Raw genomic sequence first — 10,268 nt, 5'->3', positions numbered from 1 at the left:
TGGTTAAGATGGGTATAGAGGGATATGGGCCAAATGTGGGCAATTGGGACTAGCTTCGTGGTAAAAATTGGGCGGTATGGACAAATTGGGCTGAAGGGCCTATTTCTATGCTGTAAACCTCTATGACTCTTTCATCTATTCCCTTTTCCCAGATGTGTTTGTCTCATTTCCCCTTACATTTATCTATACTATTCACTTCAACCGCTCCCTGGGTTCGCGGGCTCCACATTCTCCCCATTCTCTGGCTGAAGAATTTTCTTCTGGATTCCCGATTGGATTTCTTGGTGACTATCTCACATTGATGGCCTCATCTTCCCCACAAGAGGAAGCATCCTTTAAGGGGAGACGGTGGCATAGTGGGTATTGTCAGTGGACCAGTAATCCTGGGGACCTGGGTTTGAATCCTACCATAGCAGATGGCGAAATTTGAATTCAATTAAAAACCTAATGATGGCCATGAAATGATTGTTGTAAAAACCTATCTGGTTCACTAATGTCCCTTTAGGGAAGGAAATCTGCTGGCCCACAAGTGACTCTAGACCCACATTAATGGGGTTGGTTCTTAACTGCCCTCTGAAACAGCCTAGCAAGCCACTCAATTGAAGGGGCAATAGGGGATGGGCAACAAATGCTGGCCCAGCCAGCCTCGCCCACAGGTCTTTAACAAGATGAAAGGTTTAGATGAAGTGGATACAGAGAGTTTTTTTTTCCTTTATTCCTTTAAAGGAAAAAAAACTCTCTGTATCCACTTCATCTAAACCTTTCATCTTGTTAAAGACCTCTAATTAGGTAACCCATCGGCCTTCATTTTCTTTAGCTTGACATTGGTGGTAGGAGGCCTAATGGAGATACTACTGGAGAGAAGAGAACAAAGAACAAAGAACAAAGAACAGTACAGCACAGGAAACAGGCCCTTCGGCCCTCCAAGCCTGTGCCGCTCCTTGGTCCAACTAGACCAATCGTTTGTATCCCTCCATTCCCAGGCTGCTCATGTGACTATCCAGGTAAGTCTTAAACGATGTCAGCGTGCCTGCCTCCACCACCCTACTTGGCAGCGCATTCCAGGCCCCCACCACTCTCTGTGTAAAAAACATCCCTCTGATACCTGAGTTATACTTCGCCCCTCTCACCTTGAGCCCGTGACCCCTCGTGAACGTCACCTCTGATCTGGGAAAAAGCTTCCCACCGTTCACCCTATCTATCCTCTTCATAATCTTGTACACCTCTATTAGATCTCCCCTCATTCTCCGTCTTTCCAGGGAGAACAACCCCAGTTTACCCAATCTCTCCTCATAGCTAAGACCCTCCATACCAGGCAACATCCTGGTAAACCTTCTCTGCACTCTCTCTAACGCCTCCACGTCCTTCTGGTAGTGCGACAACCAGAACTGGACGCAGTACTCCAAATGTGGCCGAACCAGCGTTCTATACAGCTGCATCATCAGACTCCAGCTTTTATACTCTATACCCCGTCCTATAAAGGCAAGCATACCATATGCCTTCTTCACCACCTGTGTTGCCACCTTCAAGGATTTGTGGACTTGCACACCTAGGTCCCTCTGTGTTTCTATACTCCTGATGACTCTGCCATTTATTGTATAACTTCTCCCTACATTATTTCTTCCAAAATGCATCACTTTGCATTTATCCAGATTAAACTCCATCTGCCACCTCTCCGCCCAATTTTCCAGCCTATCTATATCCTGCTGTATTGCCCGACAATGCTCTTCGCTATCCGCAAGTCCAGCCATCTTCGTGTCATCCGCAAACTTGCTGATTACACCAGTTACACCTTCTTCCAAATCATTTATATATATCACAAATAGCAGAGGTCCCAGTACAGAGCCCTGCGGAACACCACTGGTCACAGACCTCCAGCCGGAAAAAGACCCTTCGACCACTACCCTCTGTCTCCTATGGCCAAGCCAGTTCTCCACCCATCTAGCCACTTCTCCTTGTATCCCATGAGCCTTAACCTTCTTAACCAACCTGCCATGTGGGACTTTGTCAAATGCCTTACTGAAATCCATATAGACGACATCCACGGCCCTTCCTTCATCAACCGTTTTTGTCACTTCCTCAAAAAACTCCACCAAATTTGTAAGGCACGACCTCCCTCTTACAAAACAGAAGATGCACAGTGGTTAGCACTGCTGCCTCACAGCATCAGGGACCCAGGTTCAATTCCAGTCTCGGTTCACTGTCTGTGTAGAGTTTGCACATTCTCCCCGTGTCTGCGTGGGTTTCCTCCGGGTGCTCTGCTTTCCTCCCACAGTCTAAAGATGTGCAGGTTAAATGGTTTGACCGTGCTAAACTGCCCCTTAGTATCCCAAGATGTGTAGGTTTGGGGGATTGGTTAAAGTTAAAGTTTATTTATTAGTGTCACAAGTAGGCTTACATTAACACTGCAATGAAGTTACTGTGAAAAGTCAGTGCTGAGTCTGCACATTCTCCCCGTGTCTGCGTGGGTTTCCTCCGGGTGCTCTGGTTTCCTCCCACAGTCCGAAAGATGTGTTGGTTAGGTGCATTGGCCGTGCTAAATTCTCCCTCAGTGTCCCCGAACAGGCGCCAGAGTGTGGTGACTAGGGGATTTTCACAGTAACTTCATTGCAGTGTTAACGTAAGCCTTACTTGTGACTAACAAATAAACTTTACTTTAACTTTTGTCTGTGCGCAGTCTGCACGTTCTCCCCGTGTCTGCGTGGGTTTCCTCCAGGTGCTCCGGTTTCCTCCCACAGTCTGAAAGACGTGCTGGTTAGGATGCATTGACCCAAACAGGCGCCGGAGTGTGGCGACTAGGGGATTTTCACAGTAAATTCATCGCAGCGTTGATGTCAGCCTTACCTGTGACTAAAATTGTTAAAATAAAATAACAATGTTCTTAAAAAATGTCAGTTTGTGCCAATCCCACCGATGTTAACGGATCTTAAAGAAAATTCTGGGATCTGGATCTGTATCTTTCCTGTATCCTAATCAGTTCTTCCTTGGGATGTTTCTGACCTGTGTACCATGTTTCGTCAAAGTCCATCCATGAGTCTTTTTTTGAGGTAATTGTTTGCAGACAAACAGACTAACAGGAGCGGAAACATTACCTCCACCTACTCTCAGTGGCAGAGGTAATGAATAGTCAGCACGGATTACAAAAGGGAATATTTGGCTGGACCAACCTTATTTGAAAAGACTATTCAAATGAATACAAATGCTGTGGGGGTGGTAGTGGAAGCTACAGAACAAACAAGATCTAGATTACAGACTCAGAGTCCAACTGCAGAAATGCACATTAATTCCGTGCGGCCATAACGACCCCCTTGCTAAATGCACCTCACGTGGAGAAGACCTGCATTTTTGTAGCGCCTATCACAAACTACGGAACAAACACACACACAACTCACAAACACAGACACTCAACTCACACTCAAGACACACACACACACTCAGAAACACACACACTCAACTCACACTCAGACACACTCACGTACTCACAGACACTCACAGCAAAGCAGGACAGATGCCGTTCAGCCCTCCTCTGGGCTCTGAAGAAGGGTCATCCAGGCTCAAAAGGTTGGCTCTATTCTCTCTCCCCAGATGCCGTCAGGCCTGCTGCTTTTGTTTCAGATTCCAGCATCGGTGGATTCAGGGCGGCACGGTGGCACAGTGGCCACCACTGCTGCCTCACAGCGCCAGGGACCCAGGTTCGATTCCTGGTTTGCGTCACTGGAGTTTGCGCGTTCTCCCCGTGTCTGCGTGGGCTTCCTCCGGGTGCTCCGGTTTCCTCCCAAATTCCAAAGATGTGTGGGTTCGGTGGATGGGCCATGATAAATTGCCTCTTAGTGTCAGAGGGACTAGCTAGGACAAATGCATGGGGTTATGGGAATAGGGTCCGGGTGGGATTGTGGTCGGTGCAGACTCGATGGGCTGAATGGCCTCATTCTGCACTGTATGATTCCATGACTCCCCCTGCAGTATTTTGCCTTTATCTCAGATGCCGTTCTGTGTCCAGTGAAATGGTTGGGTTGATCACTGGGGACAGCACTCCGAGGTCCATTAGGAAGAAAATGGGCCACGTTTCCCAATCAGAAAGTGTGCAGACTGGGTGAGGCCAGATTACCATCTTAGAATCTTAGAAACCCTACAGCACAGAAAGAGGCCATTCGGCCCATCGAGTCTGCACCGACCACAATCCCACCCAGGCCCTACCCCCATATCCTTACATATTTACCCACTAATCCCTCTAACCTACGCATCCCAGGACACTAAGGGCAATTTTAGCATGGCCAATCAACCTAACCCGCACATCTTTGGACTGTGGGAGGAAACCGGAGCATCCGGAGGAAACCCACGCAGACACGAGGAGAATGTGCAAACTCCACACAGACAGTGACCCAAGCCGGGAATCGAACCCAGATCCCTGGAGCTGTGAAGCAGCAGTGTTAACCACTGTGCTACCGTGCCGCCACTTGGCCGTGATGCCCCACACGGTCAAATAGCATTGCTGCCCCATGGTTTTCCCAGGCTCATGCAACAACAACAACTTGTACTTATACAAGTTTAATCTAATAAAACAGCCCAGGGCACTGACCTGGGGCAAAATCAAACTAAATTTGACAAGGAGACGAATAAAGAAAAATGAAGAGACTAAAATTTGTTTATTAGAGTCACAAGTAAGGCTTACATTAACACTGCAATGAAGTTACTGTGAAAATCCCCTAGTCGTCACACTCCGGCGCCTGTTTGGGTACACTGAGGGAGAATTTAGCACGGCCAATGCACCTAACCAGCACGTCTTTCAGACTGTGGGAGGAAACCGGAGCACCTGGAGGAAACCCACGCAGACATGGGGAGAACGCGCAGACTCCACACAGACAGTGACCCAAGCCGGGAATCAAACCCGGGTCCCTGGAGCTATGAGACAGCAGCGCTAACCACTGTGCCACCATGCCCTGCATGGTCCAAGATGTAGATTTTAAGGAACATTTGATTCGATTTGATTTGATTTATTATTGTCACATGTATTAACATACAGTGAAAAATATTGTTTCTTGCGCGCTATACAGACAAAGCATACCGTTCATAGAGAAGGAAATGAATATGCAGAATGTAGTGTTACAGTCACAGCTAGGGTGTAGAGAAAGATCAACTTAATGCGAGGTAGGACCATTCAAAAGTCTGATGGCAACAGGGAAGAAGCTGTCCTCAAGTCGGTTGGTACCTCAGACTTTTGTATCTTTCTCCCGATGGAAGAAGGTGGAAGAGAGAATGTCCGGGGTGTGTGGGGTCCTTAATTATGCTGGCTGCTTTGCCGAGGCAGCGGGAAGTGTAGACAGAGTTAATGGATGGGAGGCTGATTTGAGTGATGGACTGGGCTACATTCACGACCCTTTGTAGTTTCTTGCGTTGTTGGGCAGAGTAGGAGCCATACCAAGCTGTGATACAACCAGAAAGAATGCTTTCTATGATGCATCTGTAAAAGTTGGTTACTTCTTACTGTGTTTACCCCAGTCCAACGCCAGCATCTCCACATCAAAGTTGGTGAGAGCCATAGCTAACATGCCAAATTTCCTTAGTCTTGAGAAAGTAGAGGCGTTGGTGGGCTTTCTTAACTATAGAGTCGGCATAGGGGGGGAACCAGGTTGTTGGTGATCTGGACATCTTAAAGGAGAAAGGGAGAGAGAGAAGATGGGAAGTCAAGGACATTTCACTAAATAGAAAATAGGTCACACAGGAGAGATATGAAGGGCTGTAGAATTGCACCAGGAGCCTTGGCAAGAGGAGGGGATGGAACATTTGAGTGTGTAACCCGAGATGCTTGTCAGACCCGCTGACACTTTCCAGAATTTTCTGTCTCAGATCCCAGCATCCGCAGTGTTTTGCTTTTGCATTCTGCTGTGTTCAAACAAAATCAGAACCACAGCCTTCCGCAAAGTAACCTCCCCTCTCAGCTCCAGGGACCTTCACAGGCCAGTGACGTTTTCCTCCAATGCTGCCACTACTCTGCACATGCTCAATGCAAGGGGGACACTCCTCAAGTTCCCCCTGTGAAAGAAGCCAGAGACAGGACAGAGTCAATCAAACAGCACAGACATTCTGATCTTCAAGTCAGCTCCAAGGATTAAGAAGAGACGCTTCTTCCAGTCCCCAGTTCCAAAGAAAGAATTTTGTCCCATTGATCAGTTGTTGGGAAGAAAGGACTCACAGCAAACTTTACTTTGGACAGAGTTGGCGAAAGATTTAGGGTGAGTCCTGTTAAAGATTTGCGCGTGTGTGCTGGCTATCAATTTCCCTCGCTATCAATTCTAAATTTTTGGCAAATGTTCCTTTTAAGAAGAAAAGAGAAAGTGGTCTTCAAAACAAAAAAAGACTAGCCCCTATTTAATTCCCGCTTTCTGCCTGTGTTGAGCCAGTGTCGGTGAGTCCATATCTAACTGGCTCGCTGCACAGATATAAATAAATGGATTTTATCTGTGGCTGCATTGAACGAAAGGGAGGGGGGCTTAGCAGTAACTCCTCGGCTGCCTCTGCCGAGCATATGGTTGGGCTATCAGTTTACAACCTTTGTCAAGATTTTTTATACAGGCTGGAAGCCAGCCAGGTCTGGAGGGAATACTTTCCCCCTTTTCCCAGGAATTGTGCAGCGTATTGTAAATCTTGGAGCGGCTTTTAGTGGCGAGTGGAAAATAAACAAATTATTTTTCCACAGTGAAGCAACTGAACAGTTCCTTAAAGGGACACTGATTCTGTGTGAAAATGAACTTTTTAAGTACTGTCCACCGAGACGTGGAATGATTTTGATTTGACTTATTATTGTCACATGTATTGGGATACAGTGAAAAGTATTGTGTCCTGCAGGCTAGACAGACCGTTCATAGTTAAATTCTATTTATTAGTCACAAGTAAGGCTTACGTTAACACTGCAATGAAGTTACTGTGAAATTCCCCTCGTCGCCACACTCTGGCGCCTGTTCGGCTTTCCCGAGGCAGCGGGAAGTGTAGACTGAGTCAATGGATGGGTTTGATTTGATTTGATTTATTATTGTCACATGTATTAGCATACAGAGAAAAGTATTGTTTCTTGTGTGCTATACAGACAGAGCATACCGTTCATAGAGAAGGAAATAAGAGAATGCAGAATGTAGTGTTACAGATGGGATGGGAGGCTGGTTTGCATGATGGACTGGGCTATGTTCACAATTCTTTGTAGTTTCTTGTAGTCTTGGTCAGAGCAGAAGCCATACCAAGCTGTGGTTTCCAGGACAGAGGGAGTCCACTCAGACCATTTTTTAAATTCATTCGTGGGCCATGGGCGTCGTTGGCTAGGCCAGCATTTATTGCCCATCCCTAGTTGCCCTTGAGAAGGTAGTTGTGAGCTGCCTTCTTGAATCGCTGCAGTCCATATTCTGCGGGTTGACCCACAATGCCGTTAGGGAGGGAATTCCAGGATTTTGACCCAGCGACTGCGAAGGAATGGCCGATATATTTTCAAGTCAGGACGGTGAGTGGCTTGGAGGGGAACTTGCAGGTGGTGATGTTCCCATGTATCTGCTGCCCTTGTCCTTCTAGATGGAAGGGGTCGTGGGTTTGGAAGGTGCTGTCTAAGGATCTTGGGTGAATTGCTGCAGTGCATCTTGTAGATAGTACACACTGCTGCTACTGAGCGTCGGTGGTGGAGGGATTGAATGTTTGTGGATGTGGTGCCAATCAAGCGGGGCTGCTTTGTCCTGGATGGTGTCAAGTTTCCAGAGTGTTGTTGGAGCTGCACCCATCCAGGCATCGGATTCTTGCGGGAGGAATCCCAAACCAAACAGATTCCCTCATTCCCAGTGTTATTGGTTGAGTAATGGATTTGTGGAAACAGGGGCTGCAATTCTCCAGCCCTGCCCGCTGGCGGGATCTTCCAGTCCCGCTGATGGCAACCCACTCCCTGTGGTGTGTTCCCCGGTGGTGGAGGGTGTAAGGCATACAAAACCCCGTAGTCATCAGCAGGACTGGAAGGTCCTGCCTCTGGCCAATCTGCTGCCAGAAAATATGGCGCGTGGGGTGGGTCTGGAAAATCCTGCCCGGGGCCCTGGAACTTAGAAAATGGGTGGAATCTCCCAGCCATTCCCAGCTGGCAGGATTTTCTGGCCCTGCTTCCGTGAACAGAGATATGGCTGGCATCAAATTCATTGTCCTTACTACAGCGGCAGTGGGGTGTGAGCGCCCCATATATGGCACACAGGGAGGCCATTTGGCCCTTCATATCCATGCTGGCAGAATAAAAGCCATCCAGTCGAATCCTACTTCCTAGCTTGAAAGGGGCTGCCATAGTGATATTATCACTGGGCTAGTAACCCAGGGTCATGTTCTGGGAACCCAGGTTCGAATCCCACCACTGCCGATGGCGGAATTTAAATTCAATAAATCAACCATTGGTGTCAATAACCATATGACTTATTAATCTGCCAGGTCTTACCTGGCCTCTGACCTACAGCAGTGTCAAACTGTACAGCACTATGGGTGTATCCTACACCACACGGACTGCAGTGGTTCGGGAAGGCAGCTCACCAACACCTTCTCAAGGGGCAATTAGGGATGGGCAATAAACTGCCAGCGATGCCCACACCCTCAGAATGAATTTAAAATTGACCTTTTAGGTTACAGCGCTTCAAGTGCATATCCAATTAAAATTTAAATGTGGTGGGACTTTATATGTGGTCAGATTTACTTGAAAACTATTGATTACATACAACGAATAATATTAAGTATACCCCACTATTAATCTTTCCATAACTCATATGCGACCAGAAGCAATGCATAGAATTGTAGAATCCCTACGGTGTAGGAGGAGGCCATTTGGCCCATCAAGCCTGCACCAACATTGATCCCACCCAGATCCATCCTCGTAGCCCCATATTTACCCTGCTAGCCCCGCTGACACTACGGGGCAATTTAGCATAGCCAATCAACCTAACTCGCACATTTCTGGCATGTGGGAGCATCCGGAGGAAATCTACACAGACACGGGGAGAACGTGCAGACTCCGCACAGACAGTGGGCAGAATATTACTAGCATGTCCACCCGAGTGTTGTACGATTCTCCGCCCCCCCCCCCCCCCCCGAGGCCAATGGAGAATGCCATTCTCTGAACCTCGCCCGTCCCCGGAATTGGGGCAAAGCGTGCTAGTAAAATTCCGGCCAGTGACTCGAGACCAGAATTGAACCTCGGTCCCTGACGCTGTGAGGCAGCAGTGCTAACCACTGTGCCACAATGCCGCCCCTTAATCACTACTATTTTCTCATCGTGCCTCTAGTTGGACTTTGATCCAATAGATGTCAACAGGCCCCCCCCCCCCCCCCCCCCGCCACCCCCATCCCAACTCATTAAAATGCAATTCTAAATGGTCAGTTTCAACAAGCTATTCTGAATGTAGATGGGGTGGAGATCACATCTGAACTTAACCTTGTCCTCAGATTGATTTTTAATTCATGTGCTCTTTCCAAAAATGGTCACCTAGTAGTAAGGCTTGGTCAACCTTTTCCTATGTTAGCCTATGGACAACAAGGTTAATTTTAGCACCCAAATCGGTCCTAGCTTACATCAGCAGCGAATCAAGTTGTTTCGTCCAGGACAAAACAGCCTGCTGGATTGGCACCCCATTCACCACCTTAAACAATCAATCCCTCCGCCACCGACGTACAGTGCCAGCCGCGTGTACCATCTACAAGATGCATGGCAGCAACTCACCAATGCTCCTTAGACAGCACCTTCCAAACCCACGACCGTTACCACCTAGAAGAAAAAGGACAGCAGATGGGTGGCACAGTGGTTAGCACTGCTGCCTCACAGCACCGGGGACCCGGGTTCGATTCCCGGCTTGGGTCTGTGTGGAGTCTGCACATTCTCCCCGTGTCTGCGTGGGATTTCTCCGGGTGCTCCGGTTTCCTCCCACAGTCCAAAGATGTGCAGGTTCAGTGGATTGGCTATGCTAAATTGCCCTTGGTGTCGGGGGGGGGGCTAGCTAGGGTAAATGCTTGGTCTTATGAGGATTGGGCCTGGGTGGGATTGTGGTTGATGCAGACTCGATGGGCTGAATGGCCTCCTTCCGCACTGTAGGATTCTATGTTTCTATGATGGATGGACGGGGAACACCCATGGAAGTTCTCCTCCAAGCCGCTCACCATCCTGACTTGGAAATATACCATTGTTCCTTCACTGCCGCTGAGTCAAAATCCTGGAATTCCCCCTCTCTCATGGCATTGTGGGTCAACCCACAGCACGTGGACTGCAGCGA

General features: G+C 48.1%; 1 protein-coding gene across 1 annotated transcript in view; it reads left to right on the top strand.

The window, feature by feature from the left end:
• Positions 1–6,047: 6,047 nt before the first annotated feature.
• LOC144488242 (protein kinase C and casein kinase substrate in neurons protein 2-like) overlaps positions 6,048–10,268 on the top strand; it is a gene marked incomplete at its 3' end in the record, with an annotated part of 57,507 nt that continues 53,286 nt past the window's right edge. Inside the window, exon 1 of the mRNA XM_078206278.1 lies at positions 6,048–6,233. The remainder of the gene's footprint in view (positions 6,234–10,268) is intronic.

The sequence above is a fragment of the Mustelus asterias genome, unplaced genomic scaffold (genome assembly GCF_964213995.1).
Source record: "Mustelus asterias unplaced genomic scaffold, sMusAst1.hap1.1 HAP1_SCAFFOLD_1402, whole genome shotgun sequence".
Classification (NCBI taxonomy): domain Eukaryota; kingdom Metazoa; phylum Chordata; class Chondrichthyes; order Carcharhiniformes; family Triakidae; genus Mustelus; species Mustelus asterias.
This window is presented reverse-complemented; position numbering and strand designations above follow the sequence as displayed.